The sequence below is a fragment of the Alosa alosa genome, chromosome 6 (assembly GCF_017589495.1).
Source record: "Alosa alosa isolate M-15738 ecotype Scorff River chromosome 6, AALO_Geno_1.1, whole genome shotgun sequence".
Taxonomy (NCBI): Eukaryota; Metazoa; Chordata; class Actinopteri; order Clupeiformes; family Clupeidae; genus Alosa; species Alosa alosa.
Genome location: NC_063194.1, coordinates 13,765,282 through 13,780,265, shown reverse-complemented (window position 1 = coordinate 13,780,265; position 14,984 = coordinate 13,765,282). Strand labels below are relative to the sequence as shown.

The 14,984-nt window shown below is 38.3% G+C and overlaps 1 protein-coding gene across 1 annotated transcript in view; it reads right to left on the bottom strand.

The window, feature by feature from the left end:
- ighd (immunoglobulin heavy constant delta) overlaps positions 1–14,984 on the bottom strand; it is a 74,683-nt gene that overhangs the window by 24,848 nt on the left and 34,851 nt on the right. The window lies entirely within an intron of this gene.

The window sequence follows — 14,984 nt, the reverse complement described above, 5'->3', positions numbered from 1 at the left end:
TGTCAGTTTAAAACGGCTGGTGAGTGCTAGGATCAGTAAGACTTGTTGTAAGTGTTGCTATGAGAGTAGATGTTCTCTAAAGAGCTGGGTCTTCAGGAGTTTTTTGAAAGTGGAGAAGGATGTCCCTGCCCTTGTAGGAACTGGCAGTGTGTTCCACCAACGAGGAACAACAGATGAGAAAAGTTTGGATTGGCTTGGCGTGCGGTGGTAGAGCTAGGCGCCGATTCATCAGAGGAGCCCAGCGGTCTGGAGGTAGTGTAAGTCTGTATGAGGGCATTTAAGTAGGTGGGAGCAGAACCGGAGACTACTTTGTAGGCAAGCGTTAGAGACTTGAATTTGATGCGGGCCGCCATAGGTAACCAAGGCTGGATGAGCAGCGGGGTAACATGTGCCCTTTTGGGTTGGTTGTAGACCAGGCGCGCCGCCGCGTTCTGGATCATCTGAAGTGGTTTCACTGCGCAGGCTGGGAGACCTGTCAGGAGGGCATTGCAGTAGTCGAGTTGTGAGATGACTATTGCCTGAACCAGAAGCTGGGTAGCATCTTGAGTCAAGTAAGTCCTGATTTTCCGTATATGTTGTAGAGTGCTAAACGGGCATGACCTGGGCGACTGAGGCAACATGATCTGAGAAGTTTAGTTGGTTGTCGAGAACAACTCCTAGATTTCTTGCAGTCCTGGTCGGTGAAACAGACAGGGAGTCAAATTTGATGTTGATGTCGTGGTGTATGGTAGGTTTAGCTGGGATGACCAGCAGTTCAGTCTTTGAGAGGTTCAGCTGGAGGTGGTGTGCCTTCATCCATGTAGCTATGTCTGAAAGGCAATCCAAGATCCGTGCTGAAACCAAGGGGTCATCAGGTGGAAAGGACAGATAGAGCTGTGTGTCGTCTGCATAGCAGTGAAGCTGTGCGAACGGATAATCTGTCCCAAGGAGGTGGTGTAGATAGCAAAGAGGAGGGGACCCAGCACTGAGCCCTGGGGGACCCCTGTGGTGAGATGGTGAGGTGCAGATAGCTGACCAAGCCATGATACGTTAAACGAGCGTCCTGTGAGGTAGGATTCAAACCAGGAGAGAGCAGAACCGGAGATTCCCATGTCAGCGAGTATAGAGAGAAGGATACGGTGATTAACACACAAAAAAACACACACAAAACACACAAAACATTGTGTCTCATCGTCCGATATACCGATTATACCGATTTAAGATGTTTGAGTTATGAAAGGATGGGTATTTAAGGAGAATTCCGGTGTGATATTGACCTAAAGTGTGTTGAAACATGATACCGAGTGTGAACGTATGTCTCATAGCCCATCTCGGCTTGTCCCATGCACTCCAAAATCTGGTGCTAGTTAGCCGATGAATTTAGTCACGAACAAGTCAAGCGACGAGTACAAATGAACAGGTATGATAAGGGATCAGATTCCAAAAATAATTCCATGGAAATGCATGGATTCCAGTTGCTTAACATCCTATACAGGCTGGTGTACAACAACAATATGTAGACTCAGCAAGTCTGTTTTCTGAAGTGATCTTCAGGAAGCAGATCCCATGGGTATCAACTGAGACATTTTGAAATCATCACTTATTATACCAGCTTTTATAGCATTTAAATGCTCTATACAGAAAATGAAATCAATCAATCATCTCTAAATATTATGCATTTTAGCATAATAGTAAGTAAGAATACAATGTTGTAAAGTTGTCTTCAAAATTAGTTAACTAGTGTAAATAATTCACAAAATATTTTGCATATATTAATTTGCTTAACAAGTACTCAAGACTCCACAAATCATTATTACAACTTACTAATGAAAATTGTATTCAGAGGTACAAGTAACTCCTTCTGCATCTGAATACAGTCAGAGGTTTTTGCTATGACACTCATCACTGTGCCCCCGATCCACACAGTGATAGACTACTTGACAAAAACATGGTCTTCATGATCTCTCTCACACACACACACACACACACACAGAGAGAGAGAGGGAGACATACACATGCAGTGAATAGTTGAATGTTTTTTGTAGGGCTGTCAAAATAACTGATTAATTTTGATTAATTTATTTGAGAAAAAAATAACTGATTAAAAAAATAGCACAGATTAATCGATTCCGTATGACCTTTGACCCTGAGCCGTTGTAGCCAGTAACCATTAGACTGTAAAATAAAGGAGAGAGAAGAAAATGTGCTGCCTAGATCATTGATTGGAACATTTACTTTTAAAAAACGGCCTGATGGTGTGATAAAAATAAAGTGTTGATTAAAATAAAGTCCTCTGCAATATCTGCAGCAAGCAATTTGCATATCACCGGAGTTTGTCAACTCTAAAGTCGCACATCAATGCAAAAGAAATAGTGTTGACATTGAGGGGAGTGTAAATTTATTTTCATTGTGTCCCCTAGGTTATATCTGTGTCCTAAAATGCCATGTATGTGAAAAAAAACTTCTTCCCGAAGCACTTTTGAATTAATTTTCTCAGCATATTAGGTCATATCATAGTTTATTATGGCCATTATTTGAACAGTGAAAATAATAATAAAAGAGTTTTTGAACATTAATGTCACTAATGCTGATTATTCAATTATTCATTTGAATTTAAATATTTTAAATACTTTCACAGCATAAAAAATATATGCGATTCATTTAGATTAATTAATCACCGATTGACAGCCCTAGTTTGTTGTTCTAATTCAATGTGGTGGTCCCTAAACATTACTGAATATCATTACAAAACCTCTCTCTGTATCTCTGTGCTATGGCAATACTAGCGGTGTCTTGTTTTCCGGTTCACTCACATTAGCTGTGTCACAGATGGGATTAGAGATGGGTTACATGAACTGGGGTGCGTTTCTAAAAAGGGTCGTTGGCTAAGCTCTGTCGCAGTCTTGGTAATTAGAACTGTCGTTCATGGATTTGGTGTTCCTAGTTCCAACAAGTTCCAATGATCAATCGTAAAAAGTTTTGTGGTTGGAACGAAAAGACCAAGAGTAATCATTGAAGCGATATTTTGTTGCATTTCATTGTCATGGATATTTTGTTGTCAAAAGTATTTCACTTATAATGTTTTACATTTACATTATTATTTAGTCTTGAGTGCAGGGGTGTAATGACGGAAATAGTGATGGTGATTTGACACAGCTGCATCCACAACATCCACTCATGCATGCCTGTACATGAGTTACTGCTTAAAAAAGTCACATACAAACCCACCATTTTAATTAAGTTCAATTCTAGCTATGTATAATGCCACTGACAATAGACATAGTCTCCAAGTGCTCTACAGAGTCCAAGGCCAGAATCCTACAGCACCCTAAAGCACAAGCTGATGGTGGCAAGGAAAAGCAATATTTTAACATACAGCAGTCAAACCATATGCTCAACCATATGCTCCATATCATCTTCTGTACAACACACCCAAGCCATAGGCTACATAAGTTGATGTTCAGTTGGGTCAGTTAAATTCAGGTCAATTAAATTATAACAAAATACATTGTCTCAAGGGGAGGGGAGAAACTGTGTGGGTAGAATATATATAGGGCCAATCATGAACACAAATGCTGTGGAAGGAAGAACCATGTGGATGTAGTGGATTTTTTGTGGATGTTTTGGTGATTTTCTTTGTTTTCTCTCTCTCTCTCTCTCTCTCTCTCTCTCTCTGTGTGTGTGTGTTGAAGTATTTTTTTGGCACATCATAGCATAATCACTCTCACATCAGTAGTAATTTATCTCTGTTTAACAACTTATGTCAGATATGCTGATGATCTGACATTGCCGATCTGTTCCCCGTTTGCCCAATAAAATGGCCTGCTGTGTCTTGGTTTTTGTTATGGCTTGTACCAATGTGGTTGCCCCCACACAGTGATACAACTGAGTTCAAAAACTCCTCCCACTGTCTAACTTGTAGACCAGGGCCCACTTCCCCGAAAGCATCTTAAGCCTAAGAGCGTCGTAAAGTCCCTCTTACGAACGTCTTAAGATTTGCCGACTGTTTCCCGAAACCATCGTAGCTTAAGAGCATCGTGAAAACACTCGTAGATCTACGAGTGCTCCAGAGTACTCGTTACCGGCCAAGAGCGTCTTAACAGTACTTCTCACTGAGGTCACCAACAGGACATACAGAGGAATTACAACTTAGAATACATAATCCAATTTACGTTCCCATTCTTTATTATACTGTGATGAATCAGATTTTAGCGTGCAAAATCGCCTACATTTAATGGTCATAATAATGTGATGAAAAGCGGACAAAAATGCAATCAAGTTATGAAACGAGACGTTGCCAGAATAGTTTGACATTATCTTTGCTAAGTGAATATTGTATTAGGCCTATGAGGTAAAAAGCAGAGAAAGCAACATGTGGTTTAGTCTGTAGCCTACTGCATCAAAATCTAAGCCTACACATTTCCTCTCTTTCTTACTCGACTTCTTTCTTATCTTCAAACGTGTTCTTAAGTGGCACCGCGAAAAAATATTGCATGGTGCAACAATCTAATCTTAAAATAATTACAATTATTTATGTCTCTGTGTGGTATATAACCTACTTGGGATGCTTACATGCAGATGTCAAAGTGTTTAAAAAGTGTGTAAAAAACTGTACAATAATTACACTTGAATATCTGCTTGCCGTAATGGTTATAGTTTAGTCATAAAATGCACAATTGTTTTGCTTATCAGCCTAACTATTATGGTAATTCTTTTTTCAAAGCTAGTCAATTTGTTGCTAGTCAATACTAATAGAATGCAGAGGCAATTGTGCAATAATATTCTAACTATTTAAGCAATATAGCACGAGTGAGAGTGGGGTTGGTCATGGATATTCCCAGGGGTGTTGTTCGGCCGTAGCCACGAGGCCGGAGACATCGTTCTTACGCATCAAAAAACAGTTCCCTTTTCAATAGACAGCGTCTTGGTTGCTAGGTAACCAACATCCCAGATCCCTCTTTACGGGTCTTTGTGGTTTACGTGTCTTCTTGAAAGAAATGTTGAAAGTCGGGCTGAAATCACATTCATATCTAGCTTTGCTGCATGCATGTTACAAGGACACTGGGCCATGTCATGTAAGGGACATGGTACTGCAAAAAACGGAAACATAGCCTACATTGCAGAACCACTCAACTTTATTAATTTATGGTGAATAAATATTACACTACTGTGCACAGCCCCATATGTTTTTCTGACACGATGCTAGCACGTTAGCAGCGGTTAGCTAACTATGCTTACGTTGGTTATCTACAAGTCTCCTCCAAGTGACAATCATATTATTGGCCCTACACAATGCTGGCAATGCTGAGAACAGTTAGCATCCTCGTTTATCTTACTTACATAGAGTTAACTGTGTGGCTTAATCCACAGATGTGGTGAAGCACTGTTTCGTTATGGTTTGCTAAGGAGTAACCAATTGCTTAAAATAGTGGAGAGCTGGGATGAGAACATTGTGTCAAATCTTCGCATTGTATCGCGGAGTGATTTATTATTAGCTGTGCAAAGTCTGAGTTGAAATGTCCAGGGATATTCCAACTAATGGAACGTCTCTCGGCCAATCAGAAACAAATAAATAGTTCCATAGAACCCAATTGTTGTATAATATGATACATTTACATTTTACAACAGTTACAACCGACCCTTTGAGCGCAATCATAATACTGATGTGGCCCATGATGAAAATGGGTTTGACACCCGATCTACACTGTTGACTGTTTAGACGTCTCTTAGGCATATTGTTTTTTTTTACTTTCTGGAAAACTATATTGGTCTTTGAAAAATGATGCTGAGGTGGCGTAAGATAAAAGCTATGTATTTGCCTTTATAATTTTATTTATATTTTGATGAACACTGGCTGGCACAGCAAGGCAATAATTCATCAATATTTCCCATTTAGCTATAAGCAGATGCAACCACTAGTTTTTGTAATTGTAGGAGCCATAGTGGTAGCCCGAATAATGCACACTGATAAAGACTCCTACAAAAACACCTCCCTTAGCAGGAAGCAGGCTCTGACTAGAAAATCACGATACATGTGTCCATGTTAGATAGACCCACAAAGTTAAGTAGACAAAGGTTTTCAGAACTAACATAGCTGACACACTGAAAGTTGATTTTATTGTTGATTTTATTGTGTACATCGGTTGCACATGGTTGAAATGTCTAAAATTTGTCTAGCAATTCTCTTTCGGTTTAAAACATTTGATTCATGCTGTGGTCACTCAATTTGATCAAGTAATTCCAATGAAATTGATTAGGCTTAGGCCTACATGAAATATTCATGTGATTTAAACGTGATTGTGTTATACAGGTGCCATGTAGTGGCACTTGAAGCTAGCTTTAAAGGTTAAGTAGCCTACTGTAGGCCTTCTACAGATAGGTTTTTGTCAAGGTCTGTAACACCGTGGCCGCTATTGCACAGTGGTTTACATCTTGACAAAAACTGACTGAGTTTGCAACATATATGGACATTAGTGTATGTATCCGTGTGCGAGGTTATTCCTGTCTATTCACTCATTCATTCGTCCTTTCATCGTTCACCGCAATCGGCGTCAGTGTCTGTGAATGCAATATTGCCTTGTTATTCTGCATTTTCAGTTCCACAATAGTATACATGTATGGTTAAAGTACAATGCTTCGTACGGAGTCTTTTCACTATTATATTTTCATGAAATCTAGTGTATCGATGCAGAGCAAACCTTTGCCATTAACCCAAGATAGAAATGTGACCACGATGACGCATACGGTCAACAAGGTTTTTGTACAACTTTGCACCACTGTGGTCGTAGTTATTATCACAGTGATAGATCGCAGAGCAAAAAGTAATTTCCAACAGACATGTCAACAACTGCTCCACTGTCACAGTTTCAGTGCTAACACGATGTATTGATAACATGATGGTTGTGAGACATGAAAAAAGCCATTTTCTACAGTATCTCTTACCTCATGCTCTGCAAGTTGTTTCATGCTGATGCTTCAATGGCACTAGAAGTAAGCAACACAATTGAAAACGACACAAGTTGACATATCAGGCTACTGTACTTGCTATGCCAGACAACTTAATCGCTGTCATTGCATTTTATTTCCTTGCTAGCGTTGAATTCAACGCACTTGACAGCATTGTTAAACAAGCCTGAAAGGAAGTTGCAGAGGGTGGGAAAAACAGATTGTATGTCAAGCGAGCATTATATGGAATTTAAATGACAATTAATTGACAGATTCTATATTAGCATGTCTATCGTAATATGATTTAATAAAATTGATGTATTTATATTATTAATATTCTTTCAAAAGACATGTATGTAACATGTATACCGAGATATAGGCTCCCAAACTATTATTACAAATGACTGACTGATCAGACGACCAGAGCCAATTTTAACCCTTGTAAGGTGTGTTCATACTGTATTTCTGGTACTCAGTCAATGTTCCCCAGTCTGGTGGACCCAGCACACTATAGGCTTTTAAATCAATACAGCCATAACAATTTATGTAAAAATATTTTAACAGATGTTTACTTTTGCTCAATTACATTATCATTTATGGTTCATATTGGCCATTTACGCCTGTGAGATCACGTTGATCATTTTAGTTTTTTTGTTAGAAAACGAGGGGATTTAATTATAATAAAGGTAAAAACAAATATGTTGCAAGATTTTTGATCATTATTGATACTTATGTCTTAGACCTTAAGGGTGAACGTGCTTGGAATGTAACAATTTTGTAACTTTGTGTGGGAATAGCAGGCGAAGACAACATTCCTGCACACAGACACCTGCACTCAGACAGACACACAGACATGCACACCTACAGACGCACAGACACAGACACACACATCAGGCCCAGTTAGGAGGAGGACACAGTTAAGGTACATAGCAGGTGCATAGCACCTACAATTATACCCAGTAGACCCGAACACCACATATGTAGGGGCGTGTACCGTGTGCAGTCATGGAAAATAAGTTATTTTTTATGTTCTTCACAAAAAATAAGCAAAGGCCAATGAGTTTGAGTTAGAAGAAATATGTAACAATAAATAACATCATTTTTTTTTTTAGCAAACACCTTACAAGGGTTAATGGTAATATGGGCACATAATTAAGGATCAACTGTGATCATTTGAGTATAGCTTCTACTGACAACCTTGAATTAATGTATGGAAATCAAGTTCTTCAGCACAAATAAAAGGAGGGGTATTTACAATAATACTGAGGTGGATGGTGAAGACTGGAACAATGCTCGCGCAGTGAGACAGATGTTTCAGAATTGAGCAGCATGTCCGGTCCTAACTCAACCAAATAAGACAAATTTACAGTAACTCCTCTGTTAGTTACTCTGTATTGGCTTTCTAGCAGGAATAATTACAATAAAATAACATTTTATTTTTAATAAAATATAATCCCAGTATACAGTTTTTCACAATAGCTGAAACCAATTTTTTGAAACCATTGGTTTTGTTTAGGCTGTTTGGTTTTACTATAAATGTATGTTAATGTTAATGTAATGTGTATTGATGTAATTGTAAGTCGCTTTGGATGAAAGTGTCTGCTTAATACCATAAACATAAAAAAGAACATCCAATCAAGAAAATGTGGCAGCCATATAAACTACCACATAATCCATATAACCTTTCCTGTCGTAGCACAAATACAGGTTCATGTTGTACTTTTATTATCTATCAAATTCATGACAATGCCCTTACACAAATGTGTTTCAGTTAAAACTGGACTCAGTATTGTCAGTCAGAGTCGGTATCCAAAATGTGAATAGAGCAATCTACTGTGAATATGAAATGTGAATAGAGCAATCACCTCTTTCCAGCTTTTTCAGTTTTAAAAAATGATAATGTGCTACAATAAATTCCTACATCACTTAACATATTATTAAACCGTCACCAGTGCTCCTTGAATTAATTTACACATCCAAGTTCTTGATCCACCATTCATTGCAGCACATGTTGATTCATAACACAAGGTTTTTGTCATCATGTAAAACACTGTGGCTCCCCGTATACACACTATAACACACCATTACACAAACTCCTCAGCTCTAAAATGCATCCCTGGAACTTCCTTCTAACCATGTCCGTCATTGTATCATTGTGTTAGTGTGAATGTTCATTTTCCTCTGGAGAATCTTTTCACTACACATTACTAAAGTTTCCAATGAAATGGCAGGTTTTTGTCATGGCTTGTAACACTGTGGCCGTCATAATACACAGTGGTTCACCCCTTTACAAAAACAAAACGTATTGTAAACAGGCATTGAAACATGATAAAGGTTCTATTAGAGTTACTAAACTGTCACACAATATTGTGCTTTCCGTGTAATTAAAGAAAGCTAGCCTCTAATAGCTTACAATTATTAGGCTACTTATTTTCAACAAATTCAATACCGGTGTGGCAAAAGAGTGGGTCACTTAAAATGTTTGGTCAACTCCTCTAGAGCCTTTTCATGGTCTATTTAGTTATTAAAGTTTCTAGTTTGCTACTTATCCTGTTTATTCAAAACATATCAGTCTTGTCTTGGTTACTGCATCAGCGTAACTGTTCATTAACATTGGGAAATTATGCAGTTGTATGTAGCCTATCTGTTTTAGAGGGACAGATGTGATGATGAAGGTATAACACTCTGTCAGACACCAAACAGGACGAGGACCACAAAAGCGTCACGTTAGAATGTTTATTTAAGGGTTGGGGGTTACGGGGGTTTCAGGGGTTCCGGGAGTTCCAAGAGTCTGCGTGTGTGTGTTCCCCCAATAGCCGAGCAGCAATGGCAGGAGCTGGATGATCCGGGAAGTCCTGGGGGAAACACACACACAACAGCAATTGAAACGAAGCAGCAGTACAGTCAAGGGCTAGGCTGTATTAAGAGAAGAGAGACGGAAGGCAGGTCAAGATTACCGGGGCTGGAGATCAAAGAAGTAGTCGGCTGGGTCTGGGTTCACAGGCAAAGAGTCAGAGTTGTTTTCCAAGACAGGCAGGTAACTGGTGCGGGTTTGCAGACGATCTGACAAGTGTGGACTGAAAAGCAAGGCTTTATATACCGGGCATGATGAGTGGTGAATGCAGTGCAGCTGGTAGGTAAACGAGGGTGAGGCAGAGCAGAGCAGGAACAGGTGGAGGTCATCAGACTTTAATCAGCGCGTGTTACCAGGCAGAGAGAGAGCTCATGACACACTCATAGTACAGTAATAGGTAACCTATATTTCGAAGTGTTTTATTTATTTATTTATTTATTTATCTATTTATTTTTTGCTTTTATTTTTCCTTCCAACTTGCTGCGGCCCCCACTTAGAAAACCACTAGGCTACACAATAGGTAAATAAAAGCACTAGGCTAATAGAAAAACAGACACAGGATACACAGGACATGGCATATGGCCAATAGCCTACTAACTCTAAAAAATGTATCCTGACCTGTGAGGGAGGAAATGCCATAAAAAAATATCAGCAAATTAACAGATAGGCCTAGCATAGCATAAGCCTATCACCAGTTTATTAGCTCAATAAAATCATGACTTTTAAAATTAAGAGAAAGCATCTTTTTCAAAATGTATGCATTTTGCATTTAGTAGCCTATTTCCCTCTTAACTATAGACTATAGTTGCCACACTTTTTAATGTAGTTCTACCTTTTTTTAGCATTAAAACATCATTCTACTTGGACATCTGTCATTTGACCAAACCAGTGACCGGCATACAATTCGTCATTGTTTTTTATTTTTAGAACACATAACACGATTAAGGATTGTAATTGTTGAATTAGTCCAAAGTCAGTGTATTAGTATATGCCACTATGGTCTGCAAAAGGACATGGGATGTTTTTTTTTTATTATTCATTTACTATAGAATAGTTTATTCCTGTCAGTAGGCCTATGGAAATTGTTTTCTCCTTCGCCCATTCTGAGTCAAAAGCAAAAACCCTCTACACTTTGACATTGCACTCTGTCCCCTGCTGGTCACATAGACTATTGATCACATCAAACTATACAAGACGTCATCCTCCTAGCTATTTTTTTTGTTCTTCAAATAATCAAATCTAGGTAAATGTCTCGGTCCAAAACACTGTTATTCATCATCATCAAACAGATCCTTTTAAAGGAAAATAAGTGAATGTCCCGTTCCCTTCACTTCGGCAAAACCTGTCTCTCCCTGCTCAGAACAATTTCTCAATTCAAACAAAGCATTATCTTCCTGGATAATATAGGCCTACACCTGTTTTTTTTTTTTTTTTTTTTTCTTTTTTTCCTTAATCAATTATTATTATTAATTAATTATTATTTTTTTATGTGTTAAGGGTCTAAACTATCCCAGATTTTTTTCAAAAACAAACAACAAACAAAAACATTTAAAATATATTTATATTTCTATATATAAATATCTTCACAGTCCTGATATTTTGCATTGCTTACCAATAACATAAAATATGGCATGAAATGAAATATTTTTTTCTGTTTCCTCAAAAACCGTTTGACCACAGGGGGGCAGTCTGTCCACACAAACAGCTTGTCATACCTTGGAGGGAGGACACATTTATATTTGCATGTATTCATTTAGGAGACACTTTTATCCAGACCGAGCAGTGACTTGCAAAATGAAGATTAACATTCAACATTACAAAGGAGACCATATAGGTCACAATAAATACTATATAAAAACCAAAGACTATACCAGAGGAGGGTGCAGAGGTGTAAGTAGTCAAAGTGTGGATAGTGGAGGAGGCAGGAGAAAAAGAAGTGCAGGGTGAGGCCTAAGACCTAAGACAGGCCTGGTTGTTAGATATGTTTAAGAGGGAAAGTACTCCCAGAAGAGTTGGGTTAGCAGTTAGGTTAGGCGTTCCTCAAGGGCATCTCAGCTGTGGATTTTCCTACCAGGAAGGGATATAACCTATTATGTTTGTTTGTTTATGGTTCTTAGCAAATATTATTGTCCAAAGTGACTTACAATGACATCAATACACATCAATGCCACAGCCATATGGAAAACAGATCACTAAATTGAAGGCATGAACCAGAAAAGAACAGGCCTAAACTGAAATGTACCAAATAAATGACAAGTAAATGGTCAAAGAGCCATTTAAACTTGTACATGTACATAAAGCCTTTTTTTTAAACAATCCTATGTTCTTATTACATGTCTCTGCAGAATGCTGCAGCAAGCTCAATAAATATGAATGGACCATTCCGCATTCAGAAGTTGGATTTTCAAAGAAACATGGTTTTGAGCACACAGACCAAATGACAACTTAAATTTCTGTCCACACACTGTGACTCAAAAGGCTGATGTGTGGTGAGCTGAAAGACCAGGGATTTCTGTCTCAGAAGGCTTCCATATTCCTCAGTATGACAAAATGTCCTATCTTATTGGCATCCAATTATCATTTGAAAAAAGGTTTTTATCGACAAAACTACATGATCATGCATTATACTGTGCATTGTGAGTTATGAATATAGGTGAACATGATTGACCATCTGAAACTAAATTTCAACATTAGGTACAGTCTGGAACATCACAAACTTTTTGCATGGTGCATCTGTCTAACTGTCATTCGTTCTTGGAACATCAGAGACTTTTGCATGGTGCATCTGTCTAACTGTCATTCATTCTTGGAACATCAGAGACGTTTTGTATGGTGCAGGCCTCTCTCATTCTCTTTGCTGTACATGGATGATTGCTGCAGTGACATATACCCATTGCAGACAATAACCATCACATTGTGAGGTTTGCAGAGATACAGCAGCTATGAGAAGGATGAAGAAATATCACGTTGTCCTGTCACAGATTGTTCTGTAAGATGATGTCATGAAGCTCACATGAAGGCTACACCGGGCAGTGGGCGTGTAACTGAAGCGTTCCATTTGTGGAACGTTTGCTGCAACAATTAGATTCCACTGTAATCAATGCAACTGGCTACACGAAATGTGATAGCATAGTGGCACGTACTCACAAAACAATTTGAGCAGTCTTCTAAAACTGTATTATACTCTGTGAGTGGAGCGCTTCACTTGCGGTTCTGGTCTGGTAAAATGAAATGTGACCGACACCAAAGATAATGCATCACTTTAGGAATCAGAATTATTCAGATCTTTTATGACTCAGATTGTTTATTTTTTACTTATTTTTTTACTTTTTCTTTTATCTGATAGTATGCTTCAATGAATCAACAAGATTATCAAAAAATGTGATCAACGTCTGTAGCTGCATATCATTTGAACTCACCTCAAAAGAGACAGTTGTTAAAGCAAGCAGAATCCATTCTGTCAGACGGTACCAACCCACTGCACCTGAGTTCAGCACCTGCTCTCCAGTTCTCATTTCAAATACCCACTAGTGTAAACTTGAAAAGACCTCATACCTTCAACCATTTTAGTGCAAAACTGCAATACCAGTCACATCCTAACCAGCCCTAAAATCACTTTGTAAACATGCTTCTTATTGTCTTGTCTTATTTCTGTTTGTTTTAGCAGTACCTTTGCACAGGGTACATATTTTCGTATCATGAATATACTGTATTAACTTTGTGCGGTGTGATGTGTTTTTACAGACCATGCAGTTTCCTCTTTGGGGACAAAAGCTTGAGCATAACTGCGGTTCAACACTTAAATGGCACTTGAATGTTTCCACCAGTTATTCACACAGCTGCTTCTTTCGCCATCTTCTTGATTGACCTCTGAACTCTGCATAGGTAAGGAGCCATGGGGATTGGGAGACAAGGAGGAAATAAACTACTCTCTTTTCTATAGTAAACTTCTTAAATTAAAGAGGCAAATACTGTATGTGTGTGTGTGTGTGTGTGTGTGTGTGTGTGTGTGTGTGTGTGAGAGAGAGAGAGAGAGAGAGAGAGAGAGAGAGAGAGAGAGAGAGAGAGAGAGAGAAGAGTTCATGCAAAAAAGCATTTCATGTTCACACCTCAACTCAAGGATTTTCGGTTGTGACACATTTGCATGTCTTCAAAAGTCTTCACAGAGCCCCCTGGGACACTAGGACTGATGCATGGACAACATGCAAAGCAGAGTCAGAACGAACTCAACAAGAACTTGTAAAGCTAAACTAAACAAGGACTTACAATACAATATAAAGAGAGGCTTCTGCGCATCAATAACAAGCTAATCTATGCTTCAGCTAGCAGTGTGTAAAAGTTTTACATGCTCTCCCCTCACTTGCTCAATGATTGTTATATTCATAAAATTCTCAAATTTTGTACAAAAATATGTTTTAAAGCCATAGCCAACCTTATATTCTCTATAAGGCCAAACACTTGTGTGCACTACCTCACTAAGAGTGTGCAGTATGTCAGTATGTGTGTATACCTGTGTATACATCTGCTCTATATGCATCTATCTATCTATCTATCTATTGATTAATCTATCTATCTAAGAAAGTATGAAACAGAGAGAGAAAGACAGAAGGAGATTCAACATTAAATGTCCTTGGAATTCTTTGGACTTTCTAACAAATAACATAATTTGTATGTTAATTGTGATGCTGCTACATGTTGTTCTTAATATAACATATCACTCAATATGCCATGCAGTGTTATCAAGTGGCAGAGAGGAAGTGTGCTTGGTCAAGAATTCTCTTGAGTCTCTTCGGAGTTGTTTTGCAGCCCAAGTGCTGCAGGTGTGACACTTTTGAGGAATTCAGAAAGGGGAAGAGCAAATTGACATGTGTTTATTTCTGTACAACTGAAAGAATAAACAAACCCTCTGGGATTAACTGGTCTAGATAGCCATCATTTGCTTTCGAATACTTTGTGTGTTTTACAATTACGTTTAACATTTATATTTGGCATGTAACATTTACAATGATAAAATAGCTTTTAATAGCATATGTAGCACAGTACTTTGCTACATGGGGAAAATACTGCAGTTAAGCTGTATTTATACATATGTAAAATACTCCTGTATTTTCAATAAACCTGAAAATGCTGATAAAACAATCAAGCACAAAAATAATCAGTGATTAATCTTTTTCTTTGCTTATACAGTGATAAGATAAAAACAAAA